General features: G+C 43.6%; 1 pseudogene; it reads left to right on the forward strand.

Annotated features, from left to right (window-relative positions):
* Positions 1–673: 673 nt before the first annotated feature.
* On the forward strand, positions 674–4,915 carry LOC126506011 (SH2B adapter protein 1-like; annotated as a pseudogene).
* Positions 4,916–11,471: the final 6,556 nt, after the last annotated feature.

The following is an 11,471-nucleotide window of genomic DNA, read 5'->3' on the forward strand; positions in this document are numbered from 1 at the left end:
GTGTGCCACCACCACCCGGCTGTAGTAGTTTTCTTTTTCTTTAATTTTAGTACTGAAGATTGAAATGAGGCTCTCATATGTACTAAGTATACATTCTACTACTAGGCTGAATCCCTGGCCCTTCAACCAGGTTTATTTAGAATTCTTACCCTGCCCACGATCTTTAGATTTGGCAAGTTTCAGCACAGACAATTTTGGCACACTATGGATACCACCTTAACCTGAACTATCTGGAAAGCCAGGAAGGAAGCTGTTCCCAGACTGTTGTGTCTACTTGAGGATGGAAGCCCAGCAGACTGTAAGCTATAGACTATCTCACCCCATCTGTCAGACTAAAATTTACCAAGCTGCTTATTCCCTCAATGGAAGGTAGAATGCAGCCTCTGAACTTCTCAAATCATGATGTGAAAGGAAAAACAGTTCTGAGTACTGGAGACCTCAGGTGTGACCATGCAAACTCTGGTCATACAGGGATCTTAGTCTTTTGTTGCAAGGAAGCTAGCTGAGTCCCTAATGCTGCTTAGTCTCCTGTAGGTTTCCACAGTGTCTTAGTGCTCTATTGCTGTGGAGAGAGACCATGACCATAGCAACTCTTAAAAGGAAACATTTAATTGGTTCTGGCTTGCAGTCCAGAGGTTTAGTCCATTATCATCATGGCAGGAAGCACGGCAACATGCAGGCAGACATGATGCTAGAGAGGTAACTGAGAATTCTGCTTCTAAATAGGCAACAGGAAGCACATGAGACACTGAGCCTGGACATTGGGCATCTGAGACTTCAAAGCCCACCCCCATTAACACACTTCCTCTTACAAAGTCACATGGACTCCAACAAGGGCACACTTCCTAAAAGAGCCACTCCCTAATGGCCTAGAGGGCCATTTTTATTCAAACCACCATATACAGTACTGGCAACTCTTGACAGCTGGAAATCATTTCATGCCATAACTCAGCCCACAGACTCTGAAAGGAGAGGACTCCATCTTGCCATCACTTCACGTCTCGGAAACAGATCTACATTGCTGTTGTCATGCTGATCAGAGACTTTTTCACATGCTTCCAATTTAGAGGGGAGAGAGAAGGAAAAAAGGAAACAAAGAAATGACTCCGAGTGGCCAGAGTTAAGAGTCTCATTCACACAGTAGAGGTGAGACAGTATTTCTAGCATATGAGATAACCCCCAGAGACCTCCCTGAAGTGAACTAAATCCATTATTCCTCAGTTCTCCATCCTCAGCCTTCCTCCACCTGCAGTCTCGAGATGATTTCATCCTCTTCCACTCTGTAAAATATCATCTTCGTCTCAACAGTTTGCCATTTCTATCAGCCAGCAATAATCACAACCTATATTCCAGACTGCCTACTTAATACTTCTACTTATGTGTTTTTTGTTTTGTTTTGTTTTGGTTTTTGGTTTTTCGAGACAGGGTTTCTCTGTGGCTTTGGAGCCTGTCCTGGCACTAGCTCTGTAGACCAGGCTGGTCTCGAACTCACAGAGATCCACCTGCCTCTGCCTCCCGAGTGCTGGGATTAAAGGCATGTTTTTTTAGGTAACTGAAATTCTATGTATCTTAAAGAAAAACCTGTCTCTACCCCTTCACTCTCCTTTCTTTTGAATTCACTCATCTCAGTAAACTCATCCCATGGAATGAGTGCCATAAAATCAAAATGAGTCTTCAGTTTTTGAGGTCTCTTCCCTTCATCCCTGAGGCAGGGCAATAGCACAAGCACATGCAAGCACGTGCAAACTCACAATGAATAAACAAAATTGGCCAAAACAGCCTGTCAGTGGACCAAAAGTACAGTAAGTGATGATGCACACTCTTAGCCAATCACAGCATGCCAGCAGCAACCGTCAGTTTCAAAAGAACCAAATGAAAACGTTCCTGAGGCAGCTTAATTTCCCTAATCCCATAAAAATCCCCTATGCTTTTACAAAAGAGCTTTTTTATACTGGATTCTTTGGAGTTTGTGTTGTTCCTCGGTGTCTCCCCACCACACCCCCTTCGCAAAAAAAAAAAAAAAAATCACCCAACAGGCAGCCCCAACAAGCCTACAACAACTGGCGCCCAGTGTGAATGGACCTTTTTCTTTTGCTCGCCTTTTGGGTCCTCCTTAGTACTCCTTTCTGGGCATTTTCTTTCTCATTTGCTGACCCTGCTGCTGACCCCTTCCCAACTCTCTGCTAGAGTCTTGAGTTCACACCCTTCAGCTGTTTTTTTTGGTGAGTTGACAATTATTTTTGTGTTCTCAGCCCTTGGCGAGTTTGCGGCCTTCTTTCCTATTTCTACATTTCCTTGCTTTCCCGTTTGTTTTTCTGGTTAGGAACTCTCCATCATGACTCAGTTCATTCCAACTGAGGGCTGACTACCCAGGAGGTAGAACCCTCTGACCTGTCCTTTTCTCCCTGAGACGTTATGTGAACTTAAGGCCGCAGCCTAACAAACCGTGAAAGTCCCTCACTATAAGCAGCCATACACGGTCAAGGAACACGACTTTCCCTTTCCCTTCCGCCCTTGTCCTCTGCAGACTTCCTCGCAGCCTGAGAGTAACAGCTGACTTTTGCCCGGGCCCACTCTCTGGAATTGTCTCAAGGTTCTATTGCTTTACAGGGATTTCCATCTCTCTTCAGAGTGTGGAATTTTGGACCTTGTCTCTCGGCTTCTCTCCCTTGAAAATCCATTTACGTGAGCCATCAGGAGGTGGCAGGTCTCTTAATTCACAGGAAGGCTTTGGCGGTTCAACTGTGGTTGTATCCCCTTTCCCTTCCGGGATTGGAACATTCTCCTCAGAGAGCGGTTACTTCCCCTAGCTTGACCCTGGGGCTGAGCACAGGGACCAAGGCACGGTTGTTGCCACTCACCCCGTGTCTTCTGGCCACTTTCTTCTTTGCTGCCCCCCCTCGGGCACCACTTGTTTTCCTCCCGGAACCCATCACGAATGGTGCCCCTTTCCCGGAGGACTGGGCCTTTCCTTCTCTGCCAGTGTTGCCATCACCCCCAAGATGGCAAGAGTTCTGTGAGTCCCACGCGAGGGTTGCTGCTCTGGATCTTGCCCACCGTTCTCACCTCTAGCTGGCCTCCCACCTACAATACACAGAGCCTGGAGCAGAAGCTGCCTTTTCTGGCCTTTTTGCTGAGCTATTCCTGCAGCACTTCGAAGCTTAGGTGGCCAGGACCTCGGGCTCACTCTCCCCACCTGTCTTGGCCCCATTTAGCCCTCGTGTGAAGACTGCACCACCACATGACTTGTGAAAGCTGCAGGGTAGGCGGACCCCTGACTGTCTTCAGCCCATCTCTATCTTCTGAGAATCTAGCTGGCCTCTTTCCTTCCTCAGTCTCTTCGTCCTCTACAATACCCTTAAAGCCGAAGCTCAAGAAATGCTTTTCCCTCCATTTAGTGGGTCACTCAGTCAGAGGCTCAGTACAAGGTATCCTGCAGTGGCAAGGGGCCTTTGACTCTTCCTCCCCAATTAAGCCTCTGAAGACCAAATCAGGCCCTCCACTCCCAGGTGGAAACAGCAACTCCAACTCCTCTGGTGGTGCTGGGACAGGTGGTGGGGGATTGGCGAGTGAAGGCACATCCCCTGAGGAGAGATGGACTCGCCACTTTGAGAGGCTGAAACTGAGTCGTGAGGGGGGAACCTTGAAACATGGAGCAGGGATGGTACAGAGGAGAGCTGCTCTGTTTCATGGGGACTGAAGAAGCTGCCCCTGACCCAGCAGGAGTGGAGGTGGCTGGGCTGACCTCAGGGGGAGGAGGGCAGCCTCAGTGGCAGAAGTGTCACCTATTGCTCCGAAGTAAAGAAGAAGAGAAGAGAAAGAGGAGGAGGAAGTCGATTGGACACCCAAGGCATCCCGGCGCCAATTTAGCATTCCCTGTTCTACTATCACTGATGTCCACACAGCCTGACAGAGATGCCTAACAGGGAGAACACATTTGTGGTTAAGGCATAAGGCCCTTCAGAGTACATTCTGGAGACAACTGATGCACTTCATGTGACAACCTGGGTATCTGACATCCAGAAGTTCTTAAGCCCAGGACTCTGCCCTGCTATCATCCCACTCTCCATGACCCTTCCCCAGACCCCTGGGGCTTCCATCCTCACAAAGGATAAAACAGACAGCCTGGAGTAGCTCTGCCTGAATCATTCAGAGAGCCAAGATCTTCTGCTGGGACCCTGTGAGAGTAACAACAACCTGTCACAGGGGGCTTATGGGAGCCTTTCTGACTGGCCACCAGCGTTCTCCCCTAGTTCTGTCTCCATTGCTGCCACCCACTTTGACTTAATGGAACTGCTTCCTCTAGAATTGCCTCCCCACATTCCCATTGTAGAGGGCACCCCAGCAGGGGACAGTTCATCCCCTCTCAACCCCCTACCATCCTCTAGATACTCCAGAAGCAGCCACAGGGTCATTCCTGTTCCAAAGAAAGACAGAGGGCGTTGAGGGGGGGATCAGCCCCTCTCAGGATATCCTTGGTTTCATGGCATGCTCTCTCAACTCAAGGCTGCCCAGTTAGTGCTGTAAGGAGGCATTGCCTCCCAGAGTGTCTTCCTGGTATGTCGGAATGAGACAGGGTGTGATGAATATGCGCTCACTTTTAACTTCCAGGGCAAGGTCAAGCACCTGCATCTGTCACTGAATTAGGTGGGTGCTGGGTCCAGCATCTGTGGTTCCAGTCCATTTTTGATACACTTGAGCACTTCTGGGTGCATCCCAACCTGCTGGAGGCTGCAGTGATGTTGTCCTTGTCAGGTACAAGCTTTTCCAGTGGCAGCAGGGCCAGGAGCAGGCTGGGAACCATGCACGGTGTACAAGGGTGACCAGTGCGACCCCAATTCTCCTTATTTTGAGCAAGTACTCAGACAATGGGCCATGCAACTTCATACTTATTACAATTGGTACTCCATGTTGAAGGCCTTGACCCCTCACTTTTTCTTCAATGGTGCTGTGCTTATGATGATGCAGCAGAGACCCAAGCCCATACAAACTTGCTGTTTGAACTTAACATTACCCTTGGCATGCTTACTGGCCATGGGCAGTACACTAATCCTGTCTCAAAAGCCATAATTGACCTACATATCTATTTCCAACAAGTGTCCAACCTAGCCTTCAAGACCCTCAAACTTTGTACATCTGAGGACAGTGTAGGCTATTTCTTCAATCTTGTTCAGCAGCCTGTAGAACCATTTCCAAATTTTTAACTCATGTCACCAATGCTGTTGAAAAGCACATGCCATCTGGCCCTACCAAGGATATCCTTCTTAAACAGCTCACCTGGAAGGGGCTCAGCACTGTCACCCTTATTGCCGTCACACCTGTTAGAAATGAGGATATTTATAAGTGGATCTCAGCCGGCACACAGAACAGGCCCATTTATGCCCATATGGCTTCCATCAATGCCTTGGTCAATGCCAAACCTGACAAGTACAATATTTCCACCCCACCAGATTGTACTCGCTGGGATGTGGACAGTCTGCTCACTTATGTAAGGATTGTCCCAGGGCTTGTCCAAAGACCTAAAATCCTAAATGCCAAAAGGGCTATCACTGGGCACAAGACTAGAGAAGCTCACAGAAGGTCCTGGTATGAATGATAGACTGGAAAATGACTTCACATTCCAGGTGCATGAAGGTAAGTGGTATGCCTTGGTTTGTAGTAGTTAAGGTGAACTGGTTCTCATCCTCGTACGAGGCAGATCTCTTTGATTTCTGAAGCATGGTTGATGTCATTTAAAAAGATGAATTGCCCCAATACTTTTGTTCTCTCTGCTAGGGTTGCTTGAACAGCAGTAGAACCAAACTTAATAGAGACTTTGATGTCTTTGTGAGCTACATTGGGAGCATTGTGGAACACCTTTCCGTCCTCTTCCAGAGCCAAGGTGGAAGCAGGGAGTTTCTGTTGCTCATGCTCCATGTGCTCAACCCGCGTCCTGGGAAAGTCTAGGAAAATAAGCCATTGGTTGCCCTTCGGTCCAGTCAGCAGTCACTCGTGGTACTTGGAGCTACAGGAGCTACAGCTATAGATATAAGCTGCAAACATTGTCATAAGCAAAGCCAGGGAAAACAACAAATTCCTTAGAGAGGAAGTCTGCTTTAAATTGATCGCTAGGTCCAGTATGGGCGTGCTGGATAATCATTTCCCTCAGGACAGATGATTTTCTGCCTTCCCCATTTTAAAATTAAAGATAAAAAAATTATGCCACACCATCAAAAAAGGCTGTCTCCCAGGCCACTATGGCCTTTACAGATACCAATAAAACTAATTTGGGTTAATAACAATGGGAGATAATCATAAGGAAAGGGCCTATACCCAACCAAATCCTGTATCAGTGTAGCTAGGAGAGTTATTGGCAGTCCTTAAGGGATTGAAAATGACCTAATCAAAAACTGTTAATATTTTCTTCAGATAGCTGCTATGCCACAGAAGCATGCAAATATTATCTTTTGCAAAATTAAAGTCCCAAAAAGAGTTCATCTCTGAAACCATGCAAATTATTCAAGACTTATTACAAACCAGAAGACACCCCTAGCTCATATCCCATATCAGGTCTTATACAGGGCTGCCAGGAATGCTAGCAATAGGCAACCACAGAATTGACCACCTAATTATGAATATGGCAGTGACCTTGCCTTTGCTAGAACAGGCTAGGCTCCTCCATCAGCAATTTCATTTATCCCCTAAAAATTTGCACAAGTTTTTACCTGGTTTATTCTTGCCCAGCTGTGAATGATTAATCAGAACCTAGGCAACTTAACTTGACACAATTCAAGCCATAAGATTTGTCTACCATGTTCTTTAATCAAGTGTGGGATTACATAAAATTTCTGTTGGACCCATCTAAACTTGTTAAATGGTGCCTTATGGGAGGGCTGGTGGTGGTTCTAATATTTCTTCTTAAGTGTCTCCTACAGCTAAAATCCCAACGAGAGCAGGTGAACAAAGCAACACTCCAGATTATGGAATGTTAATATCTATGGAGCACACTGGACCAAAACCTCCAAGGGAGGTAAACCATGCCTGACAAATGCAAATACAGGAGGCCATTTAAAGCCCTAGTTCTCCTAAAAGTCTCCCCTTGCTTCTTACTTCTTGGGACCTTCTGGGGACTCAATCTGTAGAGGACTGGTAGTCAAAGATGGGTAAGAGCCTGTCAAGCAGACCAACCTAAAACAGGCACAGCCCAAAATGCTGGGGGTTCCAAGGGAGAGTCATAAAAATTCTTAACCGCCCCTAGATTGCCCAATAAAAATAAAATAAAAAAGGATGAGATGAGGCAAGGCAAGAGTGCAAGCACATGCAAACCCACAATGAATAAGCAAAATTGGACAAAACAACCTGTCAGCAGACCCAAAAAACAATAACGAATAATGTACACTCTTAGCCAATCACATGCTAGCGGTGACATTCAAAAATGTTCCTCTGGCAGCTTAATTTCCCTAACCCCATAAAAATCCCTGATCCCTTCACAATAAAGAACTTGTACGTTGTAATCTTTCAGAGTCTGTGTTCTTGCCTCCACATCTCCTCAATGCCTGCCCTCTGGGAAACAGGGATTGCACAACAGGCAGCAGCAAGAAGCCCACAACACATTCCAAGTATTTAGGATATAAGCAAATCCTCTTAAATTTATGTACAAAACAATACCTTAAATTCCTTCTCGTTTGCATTTGTATTTTCATTGTTTTTATGCAAGTCAGACTCACCCTACACTAGATCCAAGGAAACCCCTAATATGCTTCCAATTTCCATTTCCCAATTGGGAAGATCATTTTAATCACTATCACAGAATTATGACCTATGTGAGGTAAATGTGTTATTTCCTTTTTTTTGTTTATTTTAATGTTTTGATATAGGTCTCACATATTCTAGACTGGCCTTGAACTTCCTATGAAGTCAAGGATATTCTGAACTCTTGATTCTCCTAACTCCATAACTCCGTCTTCCAGGTGTTAGGGTTATAGATATTTGCCATCATGCCCAGTGTTGGAACACAGTCAAAGAACGTAGTCACGTGAGAATTCTGAGTGCCTGAAAGAAAACTCGAGAAAACAAGACAAGAGTCTTGTGATCTCAGTTTCTTCAAAACATAGAATTGTTCTTGGGATATGTTTTTGTTCTTCTCCCAGTTATACTGGATAGGAGTGAGTTTACTTCAGCTATTGCTATTCATATGTCTCTTTGGAAAAACAAAACAAACTTGTTTTTGCCATGTGTGCTTTATCCCTGTGATTGTACACTTTACTCGAATGACTCTTCTTCATCCTCAGAGTATAAGCTGTCTGACGTTCTGAGCAAAGTAACATGAGACTTTAGTCTGCCTCAGTTTTCAGCCCCGCTCTCCCAGATTCACACCACCAATGAGACCTGAGCTTAGATCCAAATAGCATTCAAACTCCAACGCTGCCAGGAGTCTGCAGGTGACACAGTCTTCCATATCTTCTCCCTACTCTTAGCCTCATTGTCTTTCATGTTGCTCATGCTCTAGTCTCAGTGGCCTTCTATCTGTTGCTACAACAGGTCAATCCCCACTTTAAACCTCATCTTGGCAGGGGTGCTTTATCTAACCTTACTGAACAAGGCCTACTCAATACTGTTATCATTCCCTGTTTGTATTCTGCATACCGCTCAATTACTCTTCCTTCTTATCTTTTCCTGTTAATTTGATTATATTTTGGTGATGGAAGTCAGGCCTTTACTGTTCTGCCATTTGTTCCTTGCCCTTTGGTTTTGTTGTTGGTGTCATTGTTATTTTGTTTTTTTTTAAAACAGAATATAAGTTCCAAAACAGCAAGAAACTGTTTAGTTTGGTACACAGTACAGTCTCAAAGAATATCCTAAAATGAAACTACTTCAGCAATTCCTAAAATGCTGTCCACAGGGCTCTGGGGAATCTATCTTTTCAGGTAGGCAGAGAGCAGGAGAGAATGAAGGTAGCAGAGAGACACAGCAATGACCTTTAAGAGTTTGGGCTTCCGTTGATTCAGCTAGAACATTTTTACTTTCATCTGCTTATGCAATGGCATTTGTGTAAGATATTTTTCTGCTAAAATACTTATGCCATTAAAAGTGCTTAACAGCCAGTATTGCTGGGCCCATGAACTATTTGCCGACGGCTTCCAAGTGTGTTGGCAGTGTACCAATACCAAAGTCCAGCTTGCCCTGAAAAGGATACACAGGCTTTTCATACTATCTAGAGTATCCCAAACACCCCACATCCAAAAGGCAGCTGTTGTTTTCAGTCTCAGTGAGCAATGAAATCACATTTTTTTTTCTACTGTGAAAAGTACCATGCCAGTCTTTGAGGTCTGATACCAAACCCACTGTAGAAGTTCATTTTTAATGACACAGCGGCTGGTCTGGATATCAGTTAGCTATTTACTTGTGGCCTTCTAGGCAAATCATTAAGACTCATGGAAGACAACAAATGAGATTGTCCTCACATTTAATATCTTTCTCTGCAACTCAGACTGGCAGACAACAGAAAAGCCCTTAGAACTGCCAATGCAGAATAAATGTCAGTGAGACTGTTAATTACACCAATTGTTTTTACAAGGATTAACCACAAAGAATTAGCTTTAGCTTAACACATAAAGTAATTTGTAATACAATCTAATAAAATGTATGTCCCCTGATTTTTTACAATTTGAAGTCTAAAAGGAATTTAATCCAACAGGAAAGGAAATAAGCAATTATTTTTTGTCTATCTATAATTTTAAAGGTATTGAATTTCCTAAGTATAACAAGTAGTAATTAATGCCACAAAACCTGTTTTCCAAAGAGCACATATAAACAGTGTTTATATCTTGCAACTCCAATCTATGAGGAGCCAAACTCTCAAAGTTCTAAATATATATATGTGTGTGTGTGTGTGTGTGTGTGTGTGTGTGTGTGTGTGTGTGTGTGTTTAATGTTGACATGGGGGGGGCAGCTCCAATAAATGCATGAATAAAACTGTAATAAATAAGTAAACAGCATGCTATACAGACAATATGGAAGAAGAAAAGGGAAAGTTTTAATATAGTGAATTTCCCTTCTGAGAAGCTACACCCTCTCTCTGGGACCATCTGTAATCAAACTGTCCATGGGAAGATCATTTGAATGTATTTCAACTTCCCTGTCTATAATTTAACTGCATGTTGGACATTTCTGTTATCTTTTCTATTATCTCCTGCTTTTCATTAAGGAACCAACCATCCAGCGCCATTCTATGTGCTGGTCTGGATATAATCACTTAAATATACCCCAGTGCTTGTCCCTGATTAGTGTATTCCTATGAGTTTAGAGATACAAACACCAATTTGACCCAATGAGCCATGAGGACACATAAACCTGAGCCTCTGATAATTCTTTTACAGAGACAGACCCAAAGCCTTCTCTTCTTCTAGAGAACATGTAGTAAGGGCACTAAAGAACAACAACTATGGTCAGTGTTGCTACCGTCAAGTCTTACGGAAGACAAAGATGAAAGGAACCTACAAATTAGAGCCTAGATAGAAATGGGAAACACCTGAAACCTGGCTAGTACCTTGAACCTCCACGGGTAATCAGACCTAGTATGAGGGCCACTTAATTCTTGACTTCTCAGTGACTGATACATTAGAATTCTTCTGCTGATTAAGATCATCTTAGTGAGCTTTGTTTTCTGTATTGCATTTGAGCTGGCAGAAACTGATAATTATTGAGCCAGAAGCAATCCCCTCTCTCTGTTCTTCTTTCACTGACTGAGGGTCTTAGTCTTGCCCTGTCCAAGCAGAAAAGGCTAATGCCCATTATAAGGCCCAAGTCAGGGAAAATATAGGGTGGCTTACTTACAAACTTCATTTCAATCCACGGTTTCTTGCCACGGTTGACTTAAGGGAATCGTATGAAGAAGATTATTGTTGGGGATGAGATTAAGGTTTGAGAAAATGAATTCATATTTTCTTGAACCATATCAAACTCCTGGAGAAATACAAGCAACTCCTGATCTTGAGGTGATCAAGCAGGCAAGCCAAGTCAAAGGAAAGTGTAAGGTTTCTATCACTAAACCGCTGAGTCAGCTAACTCTGTGATACCCCACTCCTGGTCTCCTCGGTTATGATCATAAATCCCTTTACTTTTCAGCCATAATTGAGGGATCCTTGATTTATAATTTAAAGCATCCAAACCAATCCACTTTGCCTGTTCCCAACTATTTAAAGTTAAAATCTGACAGTATGTTGAATTTTTAAAGTGGTTTTAAAATTATCACCTCATTACTGAGAAAAATATGGATTTTGTTAGGATGGAGCCTTCCAAACCATTTTTTAAGGATAATAGAAACATTCTCTTGAGATTTTTCCTAATATTCTGAAGCTATTAGTATTTTTCCCAGCACAAATAATAAAAGGTTAAACAGCATTTAAATTTATTTATTTCCTATCAATCATGAGTAAATGGTGGAATAGATGTTAGAAACATAATAAAATTCTGAAACAAGAAGTAAAAAA

The sequence above is a fragment of the Alexandromys fortis genome, unplaced genomic scaffold (genome assembly GCF_014885135.2).
Source record: "Alexandromys fortis isolate MF-2015 unplaced genomic scaffold, M_Fortis_MF-2015_v1.1 scaffold_60, whole genome shotgun sequence".
Taxonomy (NCBI): domain Eukaryota; kingdom Metazoa; phylum Chordata; class Mammalia; order Rodentia; family Cricetidae; genus Alexandromys; species Alexandromys fortis.